This window comes from Puma concolor, chromosome C1 (assembly GCF_028749965.1).
Source record: "Puma concolor isolate L17-30 chromosome C1, mPumCon1.1.hap2, whole genome shotgun sequence".
Lineage (NCBI taxonomy): Eukaryota > Metazoa > Chordata > Mammalia > Carnivora > Felidae > Puma > Puma concolor.
The window spans coordinates 130,400,695-130,411,742 of record NC_141674.1 but is presented as its reverse complement, the minus strand read 5'-3'; the positions used below and the strand labels follow the sequence as shown (position 1 = coordinate 130,411,742).

Sequence of the window (11,048 nt, the reverse complement as noted above, 5' to 3'; positions counted from 1 at the left end):
AGAAAGTGTAGGGTTGTTTGAAATCATCTCTTAGAATTTTTTAGTACATTTCTTTGTTTTCTTCCTCAGAGTTTATCACACTGAGTTTTTCTTTCTGGAGGGCATAGTTTACTCCTACTAATAGAACTTTCCTGAATTAGCATGTTACAGTTTTCAAAGTGAGTTGGCATTTATTGTGTCCTAATTCTTCTTTCCCTCTTAGGGAATTTGCTCTTCCAGGTACTCCACATCTTTCCTGAATCACTCATTTCCCATTACAACACAAATGCATTGTTAGTCTCCAATATTCAAAATAATAATAATAATAAAACACACTTTCTACCCACATTGTCCAAGGTATCAGTCCTCTGTTCTCCTATCTTCTCTTACAAAGGTCACTTCTTAGATGGTCTCATGGTGGTTTCTCACATATACATATCACCTCTAAGGTGATGACTCTTCAGCCTTCCCCTGGGCTTCAGTCTGGTAAACCTAGGCATTGAGAATTAACATATCCAAAAAAGCAAGCATCTTGATTCTCCCTACCATCTCTAGTCCAGCCCTTACCATTGACATTCTACCAATAAACAGCTTCACTGACACAGATGTTTAGGCCAAAGCTCAGAAATCACCCTTGAAACTTCTTTTTCTCAATCCATCACCAGAGTTGTGTTGGCTCTACCTTAAAATGAGACACCAATTTAAAAAACAAAACTAAATGAGAAAACAGAAACTTAACGGTGCTCACACCTGCTGGTGCAGGTAGCTGGGGTAGTGCTTACTGCCCAGAGCTTGCAAAGGGTTCATTTATCCCGTGGGTCCCCAAAGGCCCCTGTGCAGCCCTCACACTCCCATGTGAAGTGTATGTGTATTCAAAGAAAGATTCAAATTTTGACAGCAGATTCCTTCCTGTCTTTGTGTTTGCCTCAAATCCCCTTCCTCTCCAAATGTCTCTAGGTCCTCCCCACAAGTGACGTAGGCTCACCGCTTGGCTATACTGAGGATCCTGCCCACGATTTTAAAATATAAAAAAAGGGTAAAATGTCTCATTTATGTAAAATAAGAAAGGTGGGCCGAGCCTCCAGGGTTACTAGGGACCGCCTCCTGGCCGTTTCTCAGCTGCACCACAGAGTCCTGGGCTTGTTCTGCCTAGACCTCCCGCAGCAGGAGTCTCGAAGCCCTCTGCAGGGCTCGTTCTGGCTGAGACGGCCAAGCATACTAGCTGCTTCCCCACGCTTCCCAGAAACAGGAGCCATAGCATTCCCTGCACCCAGCGCCGGGTCAGGAGCGGAGCGTTCGCCAAGGGCAAGCCCTGCCAGAGCGCATCTGGACCTGGCGGCCCCGGCCTGCACCATTGGATCTTGCATTTGTTCCTCAAGCATTTCTGAGACAGATGGACGGACCTCTGGAGGCCGTTGCTCTTGCAGCCGCCATTTCTACCCCACCCGCTAGTGAGTAACAGCTCAGGTGTTTCATGCATGCAATTGCCAATTAGTAAAGACTTGAGGTGACTGGCAGCAGGAGTTTGACTGTGAGGCACACGCGGTGCAGGAAACAGTGGCCTGAACAGATCTTCACGCCATGCTGCATGAGCACGACGTGGGACAGCTCAGCGAAGGACCTGAAAAAGCTGAAGTTGCACAGCTGACCTAACTTGAAAAAGGTTGGGCCGTTCTCCCCGCAGGTGCGCTCCTGCTCCTTGGCGACTTGCTACCTGGAGGCTCCATTCCCTGCCAGGATCCAGGAGACCCCGGCGCGCTGGCTCCTTGATCCCCTTGATACGCCCATCCGAGCTGTCCAAGGACCAGCTGTTGGTGATGTCACACACTAGGAGGATCCTCTGCGAGCCCCTGGAGTAAGACCTGAACACCGTGCAGAACCTGCCTCTGCCCAACGTATTGGAGAACTCCAGCTTGACCCGCTGGCCGCCCGGCAGGTTGGTAGTTGTCTTGTAGTCGATCCGGTTGCTGTAGGCTTAAGGGGCTTAGGCTGCATCTTCCTGCACGCGCTCCTGGATCTCGCCCTGGCCCACGTTGCTGTCGCCCACCCACAAGAACTTGAACATGTGGTTGTACCTCTTAACCAGGCTGCCCTGGGTCCCCATCCTTGCTCATGCACACCTCCATGCTCGTGGTGCAGGCTGGGTAGAAGTCCACTGGCCATCCGCTGAGAGCCCTCAGACCAACCTACGCTGTGGCCCAGTTTCAGGGAGGCAGTGTAGGACGGTCCCACTTCTCCGCACCAGCGGCCTCACCTCAACCTGTGGTTCCAGCTTGTGCACCAGACACCATTAGCACGTTTTTCATGGGTAACTAAAATAGTCTCTAAAGCGATATTCTTGCTTCTGCTCTTGCTTCCATGATATATTCTCCACATAATAGACAAGGTGATACTTTACAAATATAAATCCTATCAAGTCTCTCCTGTCATATTCATTAGTACTACCCACTGACCACATTGTCCCCATGCCCCTCTGGACACCTGGTGGGATTGTGTTTACCCACCTTCTTGTGGATGGGTGGGCTTATGTGGCTCGTTCTGGCCAATAAGTTGTAAGCAAAAGTGACACCTTCATTACTAAGCTGGAGCATTTAATTGCTGTTTCGAGACCCCCCAGATCTTCTCTTCCCACTGCCACAGAGACTGGAATGTTCTACACAGTGGTGACTTCATCAGCTTGGGTCCTGGAGTGAGGACAAGGATGGTCACCATAGAGAGCAGAATCTCCAGCCAACCCTTGTTAAACACACATTGAAATCATGAGGGATGTCTGTATGCTTTTAAGCCACTGAAATTTTCTTTTTTGTTACTATGGCATAACCTATCTGTCTTGACTGATGTCCTATGCTGCTTGAAACATGCCCCATGCAGATGGAGTTGCAACAAATCCTTTACCATGGTCTGTCACCCTATGTGACTTGACCCCTACCTACTTTTGATTTTTGGTTGCTATACTCTAGACACATTGTCCTTGATGTTTCTCCTACTTATCCACTTCTTAGGTTTTTTTGTACTTTCTGTTCTCTGTTTTTCTGGAATACTTCTCTCTTCAGGTCTGCACATGGCTAACTCCATCAGTTCATCATTCAGTGGCACCCACTTAGACTTACTTCTCTCTTTAAAATCTGTCCTCTACCTTCCCAGAAATATTTTAAGTTTCTGAATTAGAAAAAAAAAAAAAAAAACTAACCAGGTTATGCTAAAGTAACAACAACAAAGCTCCCAAAACTCAGGAGTTTATCACAACAAAAATTTACTTTGTGTTCTCACTAAGTGTGTAACTAGGGTTAGCGGTGGATCTCTGCTCATTGCTCAAGCAAGGATCCAGGCTAGTGGAGGCTTCACTTCATCACAAGCTTCCAAGAACCCTGTGGCATAAAGATGGGAGCCATACAGTAACTAGCACAACTAATTAAATATGATATTCCTGAAGTGACACATGCTACTTCAACTAACTAACTAACCAACTAACCATTGGTCAAATGGCCCGTCCTGACCACAGACATTTAGGATTTGGTCCTGGAGTAGAGAAGAATCTTCAGTGTCATTCTGGAGGACAGAAAAATCAGATTATCAGGAAAGCCACATTAGTGACTTTCACAGCTGCTGTGTTGATTAGCTACCTGCTGCATAAAAAATTACTATTAACTAAGCTACTTAAAACAACTTTCTTTTATTAGCACACAGTTCTATAGGTCAGAAGTTTGGGTGGGCTTTATTTGGTTCTGTGCCCAGGATATCATAAAGCCAAAATCAAGGCTGAGCTGGGCTCTTGTTGGGAGAAGGGTCCACTCCCAAACCCATTCAGGTCATTAATAGAATTCACTTTCTTGAAGTTGTGGAACTGAAGTCTCTCTTTCTTGCTGGGCACTCTCTGTTCTTGGAGACCACTGGCAACCTCTCACGTGGCCTCTTTCATCTTCAGACTAGCAGTGGCATTTGAAGTCCTTCTCATTCTTCCCCTTGTATCCATTGAGGCCTGACTGTCCTTTCTGCTTTTTTCAGGAAACGTTAGCTTCAATCTATTGTATTGTTTTTGTATCTACCATTCATCTCTTTGTCTTCTTTTGCCATCTAAAGGTCATCTTCTTTAATCCTCCTTTCTCCCATCTCTTCCTAAGGCCATTCACATTCTTTTCCTCTCCCATATCTGACTTCCTGGAACTTTTATGATATATACACTTTCATGTTACATTTGAATAAGTAATACAGGTCCCTGCCTCATCCTCACTCAGTGGGAGATGCTTTGGCCCATGGTGAAATCAATCTGCATGATGATTTTTTCCTTGAAACATCCTCTTTCTGCCAACTTTCCACACCAAAAATGCAGTAATCTTGTCTCTCTGATGCTCTCTCTAGGAATCCACACAGAAAATCCAATAGTCTCAGTGACTGTTCCTTTTTTAGCCCTATGTATCTCTTCTTGGACTTTGTCTACATCATTGTCTAAATTTAACCTCTCATATATGCACATCTATCTATCTATGTGCATATATATATATATATATATATATATATATAGTGTGTGTGTGTGTGTGTGTGTGTGTGTGTGTGTGTTTGTGTGTGTGTATTACTTCTGAAAAATTTCCAGACTAGGTTTTGCCATTCTCAATCCATGAGGAGGGGCCTTGTCTTTCCATCTATGTAAAAATGTTGGTTAAAATTTGTTTATTCCATAAAAGCATGTTACTTCAGCAAGTACTTGTATGGTTTGCAAAACTTTAATAAATATACAGAATTAGGTCTCCAGGATACTAATCCTCCAGTTGCTGAATAGAGAATATAATGAATAGAGAATATAATCTTTATATGAGAGACAGCTCTTTTTTAAGACATACAATTTGTACAGAGTGATAGTGAGATACTGTCATATTTAAATGTGTGTACTCTATATTTTCTTCTAAATATTAGATTCTTAGGGTGCCTGTTTGGCTCAGATAGTTAACTGTCTGACTCTTGATTTCAGCTCAGGTCATGATCTCTCAGTTCTTGAGATCGAGTCCCATCTTGGGGTCTGTGCTGACAGTGTAGAATCTGCTTAGGATTCTCTCTCTTTCTCTCTCAATAAATAAATAAGCATTAAAAAATATTGGACCCTCATCCTCTACTTTTTCCATTAGCTTTCAAGCAACCTTTGGTCACAGAGGCCTACTTACACTTTTTCCTTTTCTCAGCAAGTGTTACTATATGAGACCACTCTTATGTGCATGATACCATCTAAATTAGAGTTACTAAATTATACTTGGGGGGATGCTGTGCCTATGTGGCTCAGTTTGTTGAGCATCCAACTCTTGATTTAAGCTCAGGTCATGATTCCAGGGTTGTGGGATCAAGCCCCATGTGAGGCTCTGTGCTGAGCTAGGAGCCTGCTTGGGATTCTCTCTCTCTCCCTATGCCCCTCTCCCCTGCTAGCGCACACGCGTGCACACACACATACACACACACACACACATACACACACACACACACACACTCTCTCTCTCTCTCTCTCAAATAAAAAATAAAATAAATTACACTCTGGTATTATGATTCTTTTATCAGAGTTCTCTGTAAGGACTGTCATATGATTCTTTTGCATTTGATGTGACGTAGGGGCTGAGGATGTTTACTTTTAGATCATATATGTCCCCTTTGAGTGTAGGCAATCTGAAAGCTTAATAAGCAGGAAAACTGTGTTTCCTTGAGGAACAAAATACATTAAAACCTCACCATATTTTTCCTCTGCATATTGGCAGCCAAGAAACTGTGTACATTTCATGTTCAATTCCAGAATTTGTGTTGATTTCTATTAGTGGAATATTGCCTGTAGCCTCCTAACAAACATCTCCAGGCCACCATACATTTAGACAGGGTAAACTGCATCCTCATGCCCAAGATGGATATGTGACTGTTGAAAGAGAAAGAAGGAGAAAGAGTATATGTTGGAGTGGGGGAAAGCAAACGAAAAGGGGAGCATTAGGATTCAATGAAACCACATGGCATCAGACAGATTGTGGCTCAAATCCCACATCTGCCATTTGATTGTCAGAACTTACATATCCTCTCTAATCTTAGGTTTTCTCATTTATAAATTGGTAATAAAAATACCCTCCTCACAGAGTTATTGAGAGGATTGGTAAAAATACCTAAGTAATTAGTATAATGTCTGGTTCTTAGTAATAGCTCAATAAATGGTAGCTCTGATTGTTCTTCTTATTAATATTATTGAATAAGAAAGATGGAGGGAAAATCCCAGCAAAAAAGCCAACAGCCTCCAAATGGAACTATTAGGGAGTTGTCTTTAGTATACTTTATGAGAAAAGGTTGTGCAAAGCCTCAAACTGCCAGGAAAACTGTGACATGGTAATGTTTTGCCTCCAAGAATTCTATTTTTTTCTTCTCTCTCTGTTCTTTTAGGATTCATAACTACTTGTGTCCATCAGTTTGTTCAAGTGTGTTCATTCATTCTTTTATTCATCACTCATTCATTTAAAAGGTATTTACTATCAAGATGCCTGGGTGGCTCAGTCGGTTAACCATTCGACTTTGGCTCACGTCATGATCTCACCATTTGTGGGTTTGAGCCCCACATTGGTCTCTGTGCTAACAGCCAAGAGCCTGGAGCCTCCTTCAGAATCTGTGTCTCCCACTCTCTGTCCCTCCCATGCTCACACTCTGTCTCTCTCTTTCTCAAAAATAAATAAGTGTTAAAAAAAGGTATTTACAAAACAAAAAGGTATTTACTATAAACCTGCTTTGTTCATAATACTGAGCTAGGTTCTGGGGATATAATAGTTAATACAGGCATAGCTTTGCCTTCATGGAGAGTGCAGACTAGAGAAGGAGACAAAGTCTATTACAAGTGGTAATTGTGTATGCCTCCTCTTGTTGCAAGCAACAGTGACCTAGCGAACTATTTCACACAAAGGTCTTAATGAATCCTTCTAGGATTATTTATGACTAATGAAAAGTTCCTAAAGAGGTGAAAGTTTAATCCAAATAAATGAATCTCTAATAACAGAAGTTCTATTAATGTGTCACCAAGAATAAAACATATTTAAATCAAATGCTCTGCCAAGAATCCCTCAAATCCCACCACATAGTTAACTCCTCTCCTGCCAGGAAGTAAGGCTTTGATACTCATTGTACACAGTGACTGTTAAACAATAAAGGATGTTCTCGGCCCCATGCCCCAAAGTGACACTTTCTCTCCTTATATACAAGCTCAAGACCAGCAAAGTCAGTTTTATATTTTAAAAGTGAAAAGGCCTTCTTGACTTGGATGAGCAAAGGAGGATCCACAATTAGAGTAACAAGAGGGTTTTTAACTCTGAGACATTTACACATGGAAATATGGAAGATATAACTAAACTACCAAAGGAAACATGATAATTGAGCTGAATGGAATTAAATGTGAAAGTCGTCCTCAAATCTTGCTGCACATTACAATCACCTAAGGACCTCTTTAAATGTGTTCATGCTCAAGGTGCCTGGGTGGCTCTTTCGGTTGAGCATCTGACTTCAGCTCAGCTCATGATCTCATGGTTTGTGAGTTCAAGCCCCACATCGGGCTCTGTGCTGACAGCTCAGAGCCTGAAGCCTACTTTGAATTCGGTGTCTCCCTCTCCTTCTGGTCTTCCCTGCTCACACACTCTCTCTCTCTCTCTCTCTCAAAAGTAAGTAAACATTAAAAAAAAAGTGTTCATGCTCCATTTTAGACCAGCTAAGTAAGCATACTTGGGATCTGGTCATTGGATTTTTTTTTTTTTTTTTTTTTTTTACATTTAAATCTTCTAGGAAATTCTATCATGCAGCCCAGGTTGAGACCACTGAAACAGAAAGGAGTCTTAGGGACTGAAGATGAACCCTAAAAGCTTGGCCAGATTTTGATACATGGAGAGGAGTAAAACTGACAGCTTGACAAGAGACTAGTGGAGAACAAATAGTCATACTTGAGTATGGCCCCACTTTGGGCTGTAAAGAGATGGCCTGACCTAAGCTAATGCCTCCTGTTGCACAGGTGGAAGGTAGGTCTGTGGTATGTGAACAGGAATTATTCTACCACAAATACTCTTACTTCAACTTCTAATGTAGTCATGAAGGTTTCCTTGATTAGCTTTTTGGGAACAGTGAATATTTTGGTTCCAGTGAGTTTGAGGTACTTCTTTTGGTGTATCTGGAAATAAGGGAAACTAAGGATTCAGGGGGAATAAAAAAGAAGATAAAGTTTTGGCCAAGAGATTCCCCCCCCCAACCCCCCTTCATGGGTCTTCTAAAGGAGAGAAAGCACTGAAATAATTGAATGAGCACTGAACCTGGATCACAGTTCAGTGCTTCTAGAGGCCAGGCATGTAGACAACTGGGAGGCTCCCTTTCCTTTGGAGACTTACCTCAGGAGTTCTGCTGGCCTATGTGGGAATTTCCAAAGAAAATCCTGAGAGGAAGTGATTGTAAGTGGAAATTAACTGTATATTTCTTTTTTGTTCCTTCCTTCCTTCTTCCTTCCTTCCTTCCTTCCTTCCTTCCTTCCTTCCTTCCTTCCTTTTTTTCTAATTTAGGTATCTAGGTCGTAAATGGTATTCTCTTTGTTTTTCCATCTATATTGTCTTATTTCAAAGAATAGGAGAATATTTATAAGAAGTCCTGTAGTTTCATTTACAATGTTAACACCCCACGCTAATTTCTCTGTAGGATGATAAATTATCCAAACCTGAATTCTAACAGAGTAAAGTTTCCAGAAACCTAAATTGGGCAGTTAGAAAGATAAACCTATATAGTTAGAAGTTATTCCAGTTAGTGTTTGACAAGACCTAATAACAGTAAAGACTGTTACCCATCCTAATTCTTTGCATTGCCAAGTTTAACAATGCTGACGTGTAGGGGTGCCTGGGTGGCTCAGTTGGTTAAGGGTCTGACTTCAGCTTAGGTCATGATCTCGCAGTTTGTGGTTTCGAGTCCCTCATTGAGCTCTGTGCTGACAGCTCAGAGTCTGGAGCCTCCTTCAGGTTCTGTGTCTCCCTCTCTCTCTGCCCCTCCCCTGCTCAGGCTCTGTCTCTCTCTCAAAAATAAAAAAACATTAAAATTTTAAAAAAATTTAAAAATGCTCCATGTAAGCATAAAAACATAAAAATACAGTCTTTTACTTTGGAGTTGATCTGTTAGACTCTGCTGTATCCTCAGGAATGGAGAGAGAGAAAATTGAATTTGACAAAATTGGTCTTAGGATGGGTATTACTTGTAGCCAAAAGGAATAATGTTATAGGATACTTTAGGTTGGAATGGTGAGGCTGTGGACAGCATAACTGGATAACAGCAGATGGTAAGTAGACTACCTTCTAAAGGAAGTGATGGCAGTTAAAAGCAAGGATTTATTTTACTGAGTGAGTTTTCAAATTTGACTGCTGTCCTCAGTCAAGTTTGACTTTTTTCTCTTCCCTCCTTCATAGCCCTTCATTTCTTCTTTATGTAAACATGGAGTAAATATTTTTATATTTTTAATTAGTTTTTATTAAAGTGTAATTAACACAGTGTTATATTAGTTTCAGGTGTAGAATATAATGATTCAATATTTCTATGCATTACTCCATGTTCATCACAATAAGTACACTCTTAATCCCCTTTATGTATTTCACCCATCCCCCAACCCACCTCCCCTAGAGCAAATATTTTTAAAATATGAATTTGGAAATGTGCCAAATGTTAGTGTTCCTGGGCTGGTCACATTATCATCTCCATCTCTGTCTTGAACTTTACCTTCTTGAAGAGTAGTGGTGGCCCTGAATGCTCCTTTATTCCCTTCCCAATATTTTGCCTTTTGTAGCTATCATTGGACAGATTCTAAGATGAGTCATACCCACCCCACCCCCCCGCCACACACACACATATACACGCACAATGCCTCCTGCCTCCTTGTCTTCATGCTCTTTTATAATTACCTTGAATGTGGGTGGGACTTGTGACTTGATTCTTACTAATAGGATACAGCAAAAGTAAAGGATATCACTCCTATGATTACATTGTTATTTAAGACTACTTTGGTACCAAACCTGCTCTAGAGACTCGTCCTGCTAACATGAAGTTAGCAGCCATTGGGGAAAGTCTACATGGTGAGGAATTAGAGGCAGGTTCTAAGAACTGAGGGCAGATGAGTGGTAAGACTCCATCTTATCTGTAGCATTTGTTCTGAGGTTGGAGGTTCTGTCTTTCAGTAATTCATTTACAAAAGGTTTGGTGTGTGGAATTACCACTTTGTCTCACTAGTGCCCTGTCAAACTGAAAAACAAGTGGTAATCCGGCAATCTGAGAACATTTTTAATGATTGAACATAGTTTACATCATTAAAGAAAAATAGGTCAGTGTAATTTACCAGTTGTTCACCAGTATGAGAGAGATTTGTTTTACCCTGTGGATATTGGCTTGTTATTATAGTTACTATAATCAATACAAGAAGAAAAGAAAACTCCAGTGTTTGAGCCAGACCAGTTCATGTCTTTTGAAAGCTCTTTAAGGATAGATTGATCACCTGAAAAAAGCAAGTGAAAAATGCCAGCTACTCAACTCAAAACAGTATGTGTATGTATAGCTATGTGCTGATTAATCCCATTTAAATTCTGTTACCTACCTTTTAAATAAACGATCAAGAGAATCCTTGTATATGCATACATTTAAAAAATGATGAAACTGAGTCCAGCTGCATTACTTTCTTTTGTAGGAAGACTAGTGGCAGTCCTGGATTACAAATGAAATTGTCTAATTCAAATCAAATATAGGGTATGGAAAGAAGACTTAGGAAACTCTCCAAATACAAGATGATATGATACCCTCACCCAGTATTCTTTATATAGGGAACTTTAAGGGCATTAACTTTTTTTTTTTGTAGTTCAATGTTCATAAGAGCTTTATTTTTTTTAATATTCAGTCTGTTCTTTTATTTTTATTTTTTTAATAAGAAATTTATTGTCAAATTGGTTTCCATACAACACCCAGTGCTCATCCCAACAGGTGCCCTCCTCAACACCCATCACCCACTTTCCCCTCCCTCCCACCCCTCACCAACCTTCAGTTTATTCTCAGTTTTTAAGAGTCTCTTA

The 11,048-nt window shown here is 41.2% G+C and overlaps 1 pseudogene; it reads right to left on the bottom strand.

Moving 5' to 3' along the window:
* Positions 1 to 1,069: 1,069 nt before the first annotated feature.
* On the bottom strand, positions 1,070 to 2,083 carry LOC112865783 (ras-related protein Rab-40C pseudogene; annotated as a pseudogene).
* Positions 2,084 to 11,048: the final 8,965 nt, after the last annotated feature.